Raw genomic sequence first — 16,536 nt, forward strand, 5'->3', positions numbered from 1 at the left:
CAGTACCACCATTTAAAATTTAAAAACCTCGCGATCTCCTGATATATAGTAGGGAGTGAATTATGAGGTTAAGATTGTATGGAACCAATAACAGTATTAAGTGCTTTCTTGGGTTAGTTATACTCCACCCACATTTTATTTTCATTTAATCCTTGTAAACTTTAGTCTAATATAAATTAATTATAAATGTAATCTGCCCACATTGTGCATGTGCTCAGTCACTCAGTTGTGTCCAACTCTATGGACTGTAGCCCACCAGGCCCCTCTGTCCTTGGAATTTTCCAGGCAAGAGTACTAGAGTGCATCGCCATTTCCTTCTCCAGGGGATATTCCCAACCCACAGATCACACCCATGTCTTGCATCTCCTGCATTAGCAGGTGGATTCTTTACCATTGTGCCATCTGGGAAAAGCCCGATGTGCCTACATTCCATGTTTAATCTGTGGTTTCAAAGCACCTGTTAAGTCTCAAAACAAAGGCAAAGACTGTCCCCATTGGTAACAATCGCAGCGGTGGTGACGGTGGTTGGGGCAGTGAGAAGGTCCCTCTGGGCATCAGTCTTGACTGGCCAGGTCAGTCCAGCGGCCGCCACCCTCCATTTTTCTCTAGAAGAATTTCTACTTAAAAATAGGCATCAGTGCAATAAAGGATATTATTTCCTATCTTTTTATAGATTTGGATTAATTATAATGAATCAATACCATAAAAGGTACAGATCTTACAAACAAAAACACTAAAGAATCAAAATGTGTCCTCTATTTATGCATAAAAAATTGAATGTCTTTACATAGAGAAGAGACTGGTGGTCACCAAGAGAGAGTGAGGGAAGGATGGACTGGGAATTCAGTCTCAGCAGAGGCAAACTGTTCAGACAGGATGGGTAACAACACGGTCCTGCTGCATCCTACAGGGAACTACAGTCAACATCCCATGATAACTGCAATGGAAAAGAATATTAAAAAAGAAGGTATATATATATACGCTGCTAAGTCGCTTCAGTCGTGTCCAACTGTGCGACCCCATTGACAGCAGCCCACCAGGCTCCCCCATCCCTGGGATTCTCCAGGCAAGAACACTTGAGTGTTGCCATTTCCTTCTCCAATGCATGAAAGTGAAAAGTGAAAGTGAAGTCGCTCAGTCGTGTCCGACTCTTCACGAACCCATGGACTGCAGCCTACCAGGCTCCTCCGTCCATGGGATTTTCCAGGAAAGAGTACTGGAGTGGGGTGCCATTGCCTTCTCAGTTATACATACATACATACATACGTATGTATGTATGTATGTATAACTGAATCACTGCTACACAGAGAGGTAATTAACACAATATTGTAAATCAAATGTACTTCAATTAAAAAGAAAAAACTGAATGTCTTTAAAATAAACATAATGTGCTTTTTTAGTACAATAAGCAACATGCCTATACTTTAAAGGACAGATAAGGCTATATAATAAGGGAAACATAAATGAAATTATTAATTTGTATCTGGAACCAAAAGGTGGAAATTTATACTAGTATAGATTTTTAACAGTGTATTAGAAAATTTTAAAATATTGAGAAGCATGATTTTCCCTTAAGGAAAAAAAGACATTTTAAAAAGCAGTCTTTTTGTGAGATAATTTCCCTCAATTTATTCCTCAGAATTATCTATATTTTCCAGCTGGACATTTTCTTCCCATATATGCATTTCATCTAAACAAATGGATGAACAGTTATGCTCTGAGTTCACTGAGATCTGAAGTATAAATATAAGCAGGATCAGATTAAAACAAAACAAACAAAAGACAAGCAATGCATCACTGGGTAGACATTTCTTTTATGTCTGACATCAAAGAAAGTTAGATGGAAGCAGTAAAAAGTGTGCAGAGCAGATTGAAAGAGATGCCGCATGGTGGACTTTGCCATTCTAATTTGCCCATGTAATTCATAAGGTCTATAACCATTCGCTCATAACTATAAGCATAACGTGTATATACACATGTGTATTTGTGTTATTTACTACTTATCATTTAATTTTTATATAATTGCAGATACTGATTCCATAGATCCAATATTTGAAAATAAAAAAAATTTTAAAGGGCATCATTTATAAATATGTGTGATGACTTATAAGGTAACAGGTGAACATCAAACCATAGGTCTCTGTTTTCATTTTTAGCAGACTGTTGTAGGGATTGTACTCACTGCATTTATGAATTACACAGTTTCCTGTAGACTGAGGTGATATATATATGTATTTTTAGTACAATAAACAACATGCCTGTACTTGAAAGGACAGATAAGGCTACATAATGTGGGAAATGCAAAGGAAATTATTAATTTGGATCTGGAACCAAAATGGAAAGGTGGAAATAGTCAATACTTTATAATAAAACATTTTTGAAGATTCTATTTAAGTAAAAGTACTGTCTTAATTTGGATTTCCCAGGTAGCTCAGTGTGTAAAGAATCTGCCTGCAATGCAAGAAACACAAGAGATGCAGGTCCAATCCCTGAGTCAGGAAGATCCCCTGGAGGAGGACATAGCAACCCATTCCAGTATTCTTGCCTGGAGAATCCCATGGACAAAGGAGCCTGGCAGGCTACAGTCCACAGGGTCGCAAAGAGTTGGACATGACTGAAGCGACTGAGCACAGCACAGCAAAGGACTCATTTTATGCCTCTAAAATATATAAATTTAAAACATACAATAACTTAGTTGTACCCCATTAATATATAATATCTGCCAATAATATGTTTTATAATACTTTAACTATGTACAGAGCTGATTTTATAAAATTAGGTCCAATGTGCATGCATTGGTTTAAGGGTATGTGTGTTGAGCAGATTTATTAAGTGAACGATTAAGCTGGGTTTTGCACTTCCACACAGAGTCACATTTAAAAGAATACTTCTAAAATATTTCAGGCTTTTAAACTCTATTAAACAAGAAGAGTAATATGTGTGTCATTAAAAAAATACTCAAAATGCTACAAATACTTTGATTTATTTCAATACAATCCTCAAGACTTAAATATACACTATGGTTTTCACTTCTTATTTAAACAAAGGATGGACATTACACTGAAGCAGTATCTATAATAGAAACATCCCACGGTACAGACAGTAATGACAAGGCATTCTCACTTTGTCACTTTTAAAATTAAATGCAATGCTCACTAAGCTGCATAACTAGAAATAAGGTCTAATAATCAGTAAATACCTTAAGTGCAAATTTTCACTAGTTTCCTTCATGTTAGCTTGGAGGAAGAAGTCTTTAAAAAGAAACAAAAAACAAAAATTTTCAATTTAAAGCTAAGAATGTCACATTCTTGAATTGGAAGATTAGTTAACTTAGAAAAATTTTCCTGCCAAAAGCAACAAAAAAATACGGGCAGAAGATATAATTCTTTTGCTATCAAAAGGAACCATGGAATTCTGAAGACAGTGAGGGTCTTCAATGTGCTAAAGGAAAACCACTGCCACCTTAGATTTCATATGCAGAAACAGTACCCTCCAGACTGCAGAATGCATGCGTGCCTTATTAAGATGTCATATTTACTGATGCTTTTATCATTTTTACAGACAATGCCAAGTCATAGTATGATTTAACTCCATTTACCTCTTCCTTATGTATGTTATTTAATGCACTTTAATTCTATGCACTTTAACCTTGTCTTTACTATTATTTTTCTGATACTCATTATTCATTTAGCTATGTCCCTGTATTTGCTATTTTACTATTTTTCATTTGATCTTTCATTGAAAATCATATTTTTTCTGCAATACTTTTTGGTATCTCTTTTAGTGAATTTCTATAGTTAGTGATTTTTTTCAGTTTTCATTTAACTGAAAATACCTTTATGTCAACTGCATTCTTAAAATATAAGGATATAAGATGGTAAAAAAATAAACATTAGATCTAGATAAAAATATATATGATAGTTTATACAGTAGTATTTTTATATATAACTGGTAAAATGAATAGGAGACAAAATACTTTTATAAAAGAGACATTTACCAACCTGATTAACTTCATTAACAAGGCTGACCTGGTGGACATGTACATAATTTTTCCTTAAAAAATTACATAATACATACTGTTTTCACAAGTACATGTGGAAATTTATAAACAATGACTTTAGGCTGAGCTACAAAGAAGTCTCAACACATAAAGAACTGACATCATCCAGACTGTAAATCCTGACAACAGTTCAATTAAACTATAAATCAATAAGAGCTAAGTAAAAAGTCTCCATATGTTGCTAATAGAATTCCAAATATCCCAGAGGACAAATGAGATGTCACAGTAAAAATTATACATCTAATGGACAAAAAGAAAGACAAGGCACAAATAACGTCAGGAATGGAAGAGGCAGTCACTTGAGACTTGCAAAATATTAAGATAGTAAAATTATACTTCAGGAGACATCTGGTTCTGCCAGACAGAGCAGTTCCATTCCTCCAAGATTCTTCCTCTTATTACTAAAAACCCTGGACATAACAAAGAAAAAAAAGATGACTCTGGAGATTCCAAAGAAGCAGGAGGCCGCCTAAGTGAAGTGGGATTTGAGGAGCACCACGGAAAGAGTTCCCTGGTTTCCTTACTGCCTCCCCTAGAATCCAGACCCACCACAGGCACAGACAAAAGTGCTCCAAGAAAGGCTGAGCATGGGAAGAGGATGACCAATAGCAGGAGACTTTTTGCCCATACCTTACTTACCCCGGGTGCACACCCTCAGAAAAGTGTATCCCACCCTTGGTTTCAGCAGCCTTGGCCCTCCCACCTGCCCTCCACCTGAAGAAGCAGATGGCATTCCTGATCCTCTACTGGGTGGTGAAGTGTTCACTCCTGCAGCTTCTACTCTGTGGAGTGGTCCTGTCCCTGGCTGGCTACTCTTCTGGGCAGGATTGCATGCCTAGAGGTCAGGGCTCCTGAGAAGCAGTGCTGAACAATAATGGCTGAACAGTTATTCAAAGGACGGCCCATTGAAAGAAGATAAATCAGCGACTTGCTATCAAGTTGCTGCGTCCTTGAGGAGCAGGGCTGTACTGGGGACTCAGTGTTGGTCTCTGTTTCAGGTAGGCTGACATGAGCTAGAGGAGTCCAGGAAAACGGGACTCCATGCCACTGGGGGCACATGTAGCTTCACCTCGCTGTCCTGGCTCTTCTGTCCATGTGTCCACATGGGGTTCTTGTGCTGCCAATGATGAAAGCCAAGTGTCACCTGGTTGGAACATTTTACCCACTTGCTTGTTCAAGGCTCTTCCAGAGTACATGCCCCATCTACCCTGGGCACTGTGGTCCTCAGTTCACTCTGCCACAGGACACAAAGGTGCTTGGACATGCCACTGAGAACCCCAGCCTTCCTCTCTGTGTCCAGAGTGCTCGGAACTAGACATTAGAATCTCCTCTGAACATTAGAATCAATCCCTCTGACCTGAGTCACCTCTGTTTTAACATGTTGATTCAAGAGCGTGAGGTGGAAGTTCCAGGTTACAGTTTAATAGAAGCGTTCCTACCTTGGTAAATACTATAGAATATCTCTCAACTAGCAGAGTCCATAGCTGCAGAGGCCAAGAGGCAGGTTGGCCAGTAGACCTGCAGGGTAAATGTTAGAAGCCGCATCTGTCACCTGCCCCCCAACACACACACAATCTTAAGTACAGAAGTGACTCTGTATACTATTGTCATACAGGAAGGGCCTGCCTTCCACTTTGCCCTTCTTCAAATAATCACTATAATTCTGTAGGTGAAAGTCAGTGAGGAGAATGTGGCCAGTTGCTATTGGTCACTGATTCAGAGCATAGATCACACCCAAGAACACATTACCTGAGCTCCACCGAGCGATCCATTCAGGCGGCACCAGAAGAGTCTTCACCAGACCAACCTACCATCCTGTTAGTAAGGATGTCTCACAGCAACAGGGAACAGGGTACGGCCAGGACACTGTAAGAGCACAAGTCTATTGCCAGGATTTACCTCCTATAGAATGAACTCAACAGCAGTGTTACAGGGAACATAACCACAGCAACAATGGCATTTGGTAAGTGGTAAAGTATCTGCCTGCAATGCAGGAACCATGGATTTGATCTCTGGGTCAGGAAGATCCCCTGGAGAAGGGCATGGCAACCTACTCCAGTATTCTTGTCTGGAGAATCCCATGGACAGAGCAGCCTGGAGGGCTACAGTCCATGGGGTCACAGAGAGTCAAACAGGACTTAGTGACTTAATCACCATTACAAACCTGCAGGCAGTGGTTTTGGCAGAGATATTGGAACACAGACCTGTACCCTGTTCCAGAATGAACAAAGTCCAGCCCCTGTCATTATGGTCTTGGTGCCCCACTGCTGCACTTGCTACCTGGGCAGCTGGCCACCTCCCTGGTAAAAGCTGCCATAATGGGGGCTTCTTGTTGGAAGATAAGGCTCTCAGAACATGTTGCAGCCAGGTTGTGTCTTGATAAACAGATCTTGCATCTTTGTCACCATAGCAACTTGGTTCATGGTGAGGGAGAGAGGCAGACCACTGTCCACAGAGCTGTTTGTCACCTTGGTCATCAGGTGGTCAGGCTCTCCCAGCTGACTTCACCTTCAGTGTGTTTATTTCAGGAGATCTCGTCACACACATTTCCTCCTTGTCACCAAATTTCCAATCCTGTCCCACTATACTTTTGCTTACTGCTGAAGAATTTATGCAGATCCAGATGTCTAATCAACTCTCATTTCTGACCAAGTGGAAACAAAAGGGCACAGCTTAAAGTCTGTCTCTTGGGATTATTTCCCTCCCCTACTGTTAGGGGAATACCTTGAGCATGGCTTAGAACTCTCTACTTCTGGGTGCTTCCAACATATTGTGTACAATCTTCTACAAATCAGGCTAAAACATTTTCTCCCCAGTGAATATGTCACAGAGGATCCCTGTGAGGTCACAGGTGCAGGTGTGGTGAGGAGGCAGGAGTGGGAACCAGGGGAGTTGGAGCACAAGCCTGCGGGAGCCGCCGGAGCCCTTCCCCTGCACACCTGTCTGGCTCGCCCGTGGCTGGTCACATGGGGAACACCAGCCTGGGTGGGGAGCAGCATGTGCAGGGCCTGCAATGGCTACAGAGCCATCTCTTGCCCTGAGTCTCATTCAAAACTGGCAGCTTCCTGGGTAACTTAGTAAATGAGCAAGAGAAACACATTAGTAGAAATAAATACTGATTCCAAAACCAAGAGAACTCCCCTCTTTGGCTTTGTTTCCCCTTTCTTACTGGAAGCAGCCAGATGAAGAAATTTTTCCACAGTCATGGAAGGAGATCGACAGGCACCACATGACAAAACCCCTAGGAATGTCACCAAGGTGGCAGGCTCCTGAATTCCTGTGGGGCATATATCCAACTTTCTGACACGTGTATCTTACCAAATGGTGGAAGAATATAATTCCTGTTTACTACTGCAACCAGCACGGTACCTTTCATGTAGGGGGTCAACCTGTGTGCCTTGGAGTGCCAGCTGTCTGCACTTGGAACCTGGCCTGTCCTGCAGCAGGACAGTAAAACTGTTATTCCTGGATGCCCAGCTGAAAGCAAACTGCTTCTGGTGGACTTCAAAGAAGAAAGCATTCACCAGATCAGCAGCTGTGGACCACATATTAGCCTATTTCAATTTATTCTAGTAAATAAATGACTGGAAAGGAAGTTGCAACTGGAACCTCACCTAATGGGTTGGATGGTCATTCTCTAAGGTCCAGCATCTTCTGCGCAGGCCAGAGAAATGATACGGGTATGATGATGTGTGAGGAATCACTATCCTTCAACTTCTAGTCTTTGAAAACAGAACTAATCTCCTAAATCCCTCCAGAAATGCAACGCTGCTTTTCATTTATTATTTTCATAGGCAGGGACAGTTCTAGGGATTCCACCGGGCCTTTCCAGTCTCTGTTTCATTGTTCATGGAACCAACAAGAGGAATTCATCCAGCTGCTATTTTAACTATGTATCCTGGAACTCGGAAAAGTAGGCCATGCAGTGGATCACGGGACCCATCCAGCCCACTGATCCCACACTCCTTTACTAGCCCCCACCCTGAGCAGAGTGGTGTTCAGATCCTGGCAGTAACATCAGTTGAGAGCCAGAATCAAGTAACCTCCAAAGTACTCAGTATTTTTCACTCTCTATTATGCATCCATTTTAGCAAATGGCCATGGGTTTCTCTGGGAAGGCTGGTGAAATGTGCGGCATAAATCTTGGGCGGCATGGTGGTCATTTCTGAAGAGCCACTGTGGCTGCCTCTGCCCCAAGGTATCTGTCAGATTGTGAACTGATTCAGTTCTGGCGATTAGCTAAGAAGCCAGGATTCTCAGCAGGCCTGGAGCTGATGAACCAACCCAAGTTTGAATTCAACAGACTGAACTGCCCTCCAATTCTTTCAGTCCTGGGGGCATCATGAGCAACACAACAAGATCCCTAGCTAGACATACCAACACAACTAGATCAGGATCTAGTCATCCTGATCGCTGTCTCAGCCCTAACATCCACCTGCCTCCAGCCTCTGCACAGCCTTTCCGCAGGATGCCATCACCCTCCAGTGATTCATGGAGTTCATTTCAACTTCCGTCCCTGTACCACAAAGGGCTGTAGGGACATAGGCCTCAAAAATGCCAGCACTCTCTTCACCAAGAACTCTTCAAAGCTCTGGAAAGGAGTAGCCTCTGGGCTGATTAGGAGCCAATAATAGGGGGGTCAGTATAGAAAGTATATATAAAAAGTCCACGTAAGCATTCCAGCCTCCCTTAGCTGTCAGATGCTTTACTCAGTATGCCAAGTAATTCCAGGCTGTCAGCTTTGTTCAGGGTAACCCACTGCTGCGTTCAGAGTCCAGTAAATTAGACAAATAAGCAAATTGTGAGTGTGTTTCTCAGCTGTTTGAATAACACTCTGAACCCAGGCTCTCTGGAGATGACACTCACAGTACTTTCAGCTGACCCAGCTTGTGCAACCCTCCACTCTGGCTGCACTCACTGAAGGTCTACTCCCTGTGCATTGGTTGTTGTTCAGTCACTAAGTCATGTCTGACTCTTTGCAACCCAATGGACCTGCAGCAGAATGCCAGGGTCATCTATCCTCAACATTCTCCTAAAGGTTGCTCAAACTCAAATCCATTCAACCATCTCATCCTCTGCTACCCTCTTCTTCTTTTGCCTTCAATATTTCCCAGCATCAGGGTCTTTTCAAAGGAGTCAGGCTTTTAGCATCAGGTGGCCAAAGTATTGGAGCTTCAGCTTCAGCATCAGTCCTTCCAATGAATATTCAGGGTTGACTTCCTTTAGGATTGACTGGTTTGATCTCCTTGCTGCCCAGTGGACTCTCAAGAGTCTTCTCCAGCACAATTCAAAGCATCAACTCTTTGGTGCTCAGCCTTCTTTATGGTTCAACTCTCACATCCATACATGATTACTGGAAAAATGATAGCTTTGACTATATTTTTTGTCAGCAAAGTGAGGTCTCTGTTTTTTAAAATGCTGTCTAGGTTTGTCACAGCTTTCCTGCCAAGAAGCAAGCATCTTTTAATTTCACGACTGCAGTCACCACCCACAGTGATTTTGGAGACCAAGAAAATAAAATCTGTCTCCACTGATTCTACTTTTTCTCCTTCTGTTTGGCATGAAGTGATGGGAAACTATGCCATGATCTTAATGTTTTTAATTTATTTACTTGGCTGTGTTGGGTCTTAGTTGTTGCACACGGGATCTTTGGTCTTCCTTGCAGCATGTGGGATCCATTTCCTGACTAGGGATCGAACCCCAGGTCCCCTGCATTGGGAGCATGACATTTTAGCCACTGGACCACCAGGGAAATCCCATGATCTCAGTTTCTTAATGTTGAGTTTTAAGCCAGCTTTTTCACTCTTATTTCACCCTCATCAAGAGGCTCTTTTAGTTCCTCTTCACTTTCTGCCATTAGAGTGGTATCATCTGCGTATCTGAGGTGGTTGATATTTCTCCTGGCAATCTTGATTCCAGCTTGTGATTCATCCATCCTGGCATTTTGCATGATATATGTGCATATAAGTTAAATAAGCAGAGTGACACTATACAGCCTTGTCTTACTCCTTTCCCAATTTTGAACCACTCAGCTTTATCATGTCCAATTCTGTTGTTTCTTGACCCGAATACAGATTTCTCAGGAGATAGGTAGGTGATATGGTACGCCCACATCTTAAAGAATAAAGAAATTCTTGAAAAATGTTCCAGTTTATTGTGATCCACACAGTCAAAAGCTTTAGCACAGTCAATGAAGCGCAAGTTTTTCTGGAAATTCCTTGCATTTTCCATGATCCAACAAATGTAGAAATTTGATCTCTAGTTGCTTTACCTTTTTGAAACCCAGCTTATATACTTGGAAGTTCTCTGTTCACATACTGCTAAAATCTAGCTTGAAGGATTTTGAGCATAACCTTACTAGCACATGAAGTGAGAAAAATTGTATAGTAGTTTGAACATTCTTCCACACTGTCTTTCTTTGGAATTGGAATGGAAACTGAAATTTTCCAGTCCCGTGCCTCTGCTGAGTTTTCCAAATTTGCTGGTATATTGAGTGCAGCACTTTATAGTCAGAGCATCTTTTAGGATTTGAAATAGATCAGCTGGAATTCCAGCTAGCTTTGCTTGTAGTAATGCTTTCTAAGGCCCACTTACCTTCACATTCCAGGATGTCTGGCTCTAGGTGAGCTGATCACACCATCATGGTTATTGGAGTCATTAATATATTTTTGTATAGTTCTGTGTATTTTTGCCACCTATTCTTAACCTCCTCTGCTTCTCATAGGTTCTTAGTGTTTCTGTCTTTACTGTGCCTATCTTTGTATGAAATGTTGAAAACTGATCTCTCCAATTTTCGTAAAGAGATCTCTAGTCTTTCCCACTGTATTATTTTCTTCTGCCTTTATACTGTTCATTTAAGAAGATCTTCTATTCTCTCCTTGCTATTCTCTATAACTCTGCATTCAGTTAGGTATATCTTTCCCTTTCTCCCTTGCCTTTCACTTCTCTTTTTTCCTCAGCTATCTGTAAGGCCTCCTCAGATAACCATCATGCTCTTGCATTTCTTTTTCTTTGGGATGGTTTTGGTCATTGCCTCCTGTACAGTGTTATGAACCTTCATCCATAGTTCTTCATGCACTCTGTCTACTATATATAATCCCTTGAGTCTATTTGTCACTTCCATGGTATATTCAAAAGGGATTTGATTTAGGTCATACCTGAATGGCCTGGTGGCTTTTCCTGTGCATGCACGCTAAGTTGCTTCAGTTATGTCTGACTTTTTGTGACCCTATGAACTGTAGCCCACCAGGCTCCTCTGTCCATAGGGATTCTCCAGGCAAGAATACTGGAGAGGGTTGCCATACCCTCCTCCAGGGGCTCTTCCAGACCCAGCAATCGAACCTGCATCTCCTGTGATTCCTGCATTGCAGGTGAATTATCTACTGCTGAGCTACCAGGGAAGCCCATGGTTTTCCCTACTTTCTTCAATTTAAGCCTGAATTTTGCAATAAGGAGCTCATGATCTGAGCCTCAGTCAGCTTTGGTCATGTTTTTGCTGATTGTACACAGCTTTTCCATCTTCAACTGCAAAGAATATAATCAATCTGATTTTGGTATTGACTTTCTGGTGATGTCCACATGTAGAGTCACATCTTGGGTTGTTGGAAAAGGGGGTTTGCTATGACCAGTGTGCTCTCTTGATGAAACTGTTAACCTGCTTCATTTTGTACTCAAAGGCCAAACTTTCCTGTTATTCCAGGTATCACCTGACATCCTTCTTTTGCACTCCAACCCCTTATGATGAAAAGGACATCTTTTTTTTTTTTTTGGTGTTAGTTCTAGAAGGTCTTGTAGATCTTCATAGAACCGGTTAACTTCAGCTTCTTCAGCATCAGTGGTTGGGGCATAGATTTGATCAAAGTGATGTTGAATGGTTTGCCTTGAAAAGGAATCAGATCTTCGTTGTTTTTGAGACTGCACCCAGGTCCTGCATTTCAAACTCTTTGTTGATTATGAGAGCTACTCCACTTCTTCTAAGGAGTTGTTGCCCACAGTTGTCATTGTTCAGTTGCTCAGTTGCATCAGACTCTTTGTGACCCCAAGCATGCCAGGCTTCCTTGGCATGCTTCCCTTTACTATTTCTTGGAGTTTGCTCAAACTCAGGTCCATTGAGTCAGTGATGCTATCCCACCATCTCATCCTCTGTTGCCCCCTTCTCCTCCCGCCCTCAATCTTTCCCAGCATCAGGGTCTTTTACAATGGGTTGGCTCTTTGTATCAGATGGCCAAAATATTGGAGCTTCAGCATCAGTATTTCCAGTGATTATTCAGGGTTGATTTCCTTTAGGATTGACTGGTTGGATCTCCTTGCTGTCCAGGGGACTCTCAAGAGCCTCTCCAGCACCACAATTCAAAAGCATCAGTTATTTGGTGCTCAGCCTTATTTATGGTCCAACTCTCACATCTGTACATGACTACTGGAAAAACCATAGCTTTGACTAGATGGACCTTTGTCGGCAAAGTAACGTCTCTACTTTTTAATACGCTAAGTTGTCACAGCTTTTCTTCCAAGGAGCAAGTATCTTTTGATTTCATGGCTGCAGTCACCATCCGCAGTGATTTTGGAGCCCAAGAAAATAAAGTCTGTCGTATTGTTTCCCCATCTATTTGCCATGAAGTGATGGAACTGGATGCCATGATCTTAAGTTTTTTGAATACTGAGTTTCAAGCCAGATTTTTCACTGTCCTCTTTCACTTTCATCAAGAGGCTCTTTAGTTCCTCTTTGCTTTCTGTCGTTAGGGTGGTGTCATCTGCATATCTGCTGCTGCTGCTGCTGCTGCTAAGTCGCTTCAGTCCTGTCAGACTCTGTGTGACCCCATAGACGACAGCCCATCAGGCTTCCCCGTCCTTGGGATTCTCCAGGCAAGAACACTGGACTGGGTTGCCGTTTCCTTCTCCAACTCATGAAAGTAAAAAGTGAAAGTAAAGTCGCTCAGTTGTGTCCAACTCTTAGTGACCCCATGGACTGCAGCCTACCAGGCTCCCCTGTCCATGGATTTTCCAGGCAAGAGTACTGGAGTGGGGTGCCATTGCCTTCTCAGCTGCATATCTGAGGTTAGTGATATTTCTCTCGGCAACCTTGATTGCAGTTTGTGCTTTATCCAGCCTGGCATTTCTCATAATGCATTCTGCATAGAAGTTAAATAAGCAGGGTGACAATATACAGACTTGATGTACTCCTTTCCCAATTTTGAACCAGTCCATGATGCTTGGAAAGATTGAAGGCAGGAGGAGAAGGGGATGACAGAGTACAAGATGGTTGGATGGCATCACCAACTCAACGGACATGAGTTTGAGCAAGCTCCAGAAGATGGTGAAGGACAGGGAATCCTGGCGTGCTGCAGTCCATGGGGTCACAAAGAGTCAGACATGACTGAGCAACTGAACCAAAACAACAACTGCTCCATGTCCAGTTCTAACTACTGCTGCTTGACCCGCACAAAGGCTTCTCAGAAGGCAGGCAAGGTAGTCTGGTATTGCCAACTCTTGAAGAATTTTTCACAGTTTGTGTTGTGATCCATACAGTCAAAGGTTTAATGTAGTCAATGAAGCATTAGTGGATGTTTTTCTGGAATTCCCGTGCTTTCTCTATAAGCCAATGGACAGTGGCAATTTGATTTCTGGTTCCTCTGCCTTTTCTAAACTCAGCTTGTACTCAGTTTCAGTTCACATACTGTTGAAGCCTAGCTCGAAGGATTTTGACCATTACCTTGCTAGCATGTGAAATGTCCACATTATATAAATATATCTATATCTAATATATCAATATCTATATATCTGCTGCTAAGTCGCTTCAGTCATGTCTGACTCTGTGCGACCCCATAGACGGCAGCCCACCAGGCTCCCCTGTCCCTGGGATTCTCCAGGAAAGAACACTATCTCTCTATATATACAAAGTAGTAGATATAATGGTCATCTGAATTATATTCACCCATTCCCATCCATTTTAGTTCACTGATTCCTAAGATGTCAGTGTTCACTCTTGCCATCTCCTGCTTGACCATGTCCAATTTACCCTGATTCATGGACTTAAAATTCCAGGTTCCTATGCAATTATTGTTCTTTACAGCACTGGACTTTACTTTCACCACCCAACACATCCACAACTGAGCATCATTTCTGCTTTGACCCAGCCGCTTCATTTTTCTAGAGATACTAGTAAATACTCTCCACTCTTCCACAACAGCATATTGAACACCTTAAGACTGAGGGGGCTCATCTTCCATATCAAAGCTTTTTGTCTTTTCATACTGTTCATGGAGTTCTTGAGGCAAGAATACTGAAACGGGTTGCAATTTCCTCCTCCAATGGACCATGTTTTGTCAGAACTTGTTACTATGACCTACCCATCTTGGGTGGCCCTGCATACACAGTTCACAGCTTCATGGAGTTACACAAGCCCCTTCATCACAAGCCTGTGACCCATGAAGGGGGGCATTGGGTACATACTCTATTGCTGGGTAACACATCACCGTATGCTTCATGACTGGAAACAATCCTGTTTTCATCCCTGTTTCTAAGGAGAGGAGTCTGAGCTACGGTTTAGAGAGGTCCTCTGCCCAGGACAGAGCTGTTGGCAGGGGTTGGCTGGGCTGGGTGCCTTTCTACAGGAGGGTGTCCTCTTCCAAGCTCATGTAGTTTCTGGCAGAATCCAATTCCTTGCGGTCTAAGGACTGAAGCACTGCTTTCTTGCCAGGTGACAGCAGGGGCTGCCTTCAGCTCTCTGAGCCCCCTGCAGGTCCTTACCAGCTGGTCTTCTTATAGGTCCACTCATGACACAGCAGCTCCTTCTGTGCCAGCAGGAGGATCTCTTGCTCCAGGACACTAATACAGAGCCTCGTGTAATATAATTATGCAAGTGACTCTGTCATCTTTGATACCTTCTATCGTCTAAAATCAAGTCACAGGTTCTACCCACATTCAAGGAGAGAGGATTATACAAGACATAACTAACTGGAGGGGTCCCCACTGGGTAATTCTGACACAACCAATGCACATCCCTGATAAGCCAGCAAATACAATTTTCTATACATACTGTAGGTAACCCTTGGAAACCAAACACCCTTGGAACTGCTAGGATTCAAGCGTAACCAAGCCTACCCTTGTGGCTCAGCTGGTAAAGAATCTGCCTGCAATGTGGGAGACATGGGATCGATTCCTGCATTGGGAAGATCCCCTAGAGAAGGGAAAGGCTACCCAATCCAGTTTTCTGGCCTGGAGAATTCCATGGACTGTATAGTCCATGGGGTCACAAAGAGTCAGACACAACTGACTGACTTTCACTTTCACTTTCAAGCTTACCAAGTGTTATCTATTATATGTATCAGAAGATGCTCAACCTCATCAGTACTCCAAAAAAGGAAAAACATGAGAAACTATTTCCATCTGTTGAAATAAGTCATTTTAAAAATGAATTCAGAGAGGGTGTGGTGAAGTATGTACTCTGATATATATCATTGGTGGGACTATGCTGCTGCTGCTGCTACGTTGCTTCAGTCGTGTCCGACTCTGTGCAACCCCTGAGACGGCAGCCCACCAGGCTCCCCCGTGCCTAGGATTCTCCAGGCAAGAACACTGGAGTGGGTTGCCATTTCCTTCTCCAATGCATGAAAGTGAAGTCGCTCAGTTGTGTCCGACTCTTAGCAACCCCATGGACTGCAGCCTACCAGGCTCCTCCATCCATGGGATTTTCCAGGCGAGAGTACTGGAGTGGGTTGCCATTGCCTTCTCCGTGGTGGGACTACAAATTGGTACAATTCTTTAGGAAAGAAATCTAGCAAATGGTCCTAAGGATTATAATATTCTACTTCTGGGTACTCAGCATAGAGAAGACTTAAAAATACCCAAGTATTAAGAAAGAAGATGTTAACTACAATGCTATATAGAACAGTGAAAATCTGGAAGCAGCAGCAACGTCCAAAAACTAGAAATGTTTCGCCATATTAATTTTGCTGAAATGTATCAAATGTAATAGTCATTAAAATTATGTTGGTGATTTAGTCACTAAGTCGTGTCCGACTCTTTGTGAGCTTATAGACTGTGTAGACCTCCAGGCTCCTCTGTCCAGGGGATTCTCCAGACAAGCGGGAGTGGGTTGCCATTTCCTTGTCCAGGGGATCTTCCTGACCTGAACCCAGGTCTCCTGCACTGCAGGCAGATTCTTTACTAACTGAGCTACAAGGGAATCCCAAAATTATGTTGAGGTGAATACAATTCTATAGAAAACATTATATATTAAGGGACATACTGGCTGCATATGCATGAATAAAGAATTCACACAAATGTAGGAAATTTCCCCAAATGTTAACATTGCTGACATCCGGGTTATGAAGCAATAAATGGTATTCTCTCCCTACTTCTAATTTCCTCTGTTTTACCTATTTCCTATAATGAATGAACACTCTACCAATTAGCATGCTTTTGGTTGCAGAAAACCTAACTTGCTTTAACTAAAGAAGCTTTTGTATCTCACAGAG

This window comes from Bos indicus x Bos taurus, chromosome 4 (assembly GCF_003369695.1).
Source record: "Bos indicus x Bos taurus breed Angus x Brahman F1 hybrid chromosome 4, Bos_hybrid_MaternalHap_v2.0, whole genome shotgun sequence".
NCBI classification, from domain to species: domain Eukaryota; kingdom Metazoa; phylum Chordata; class Mammalia; order Artiodactyla; family Bovidae; genus Bos; species Bos indicus x Bos taurus.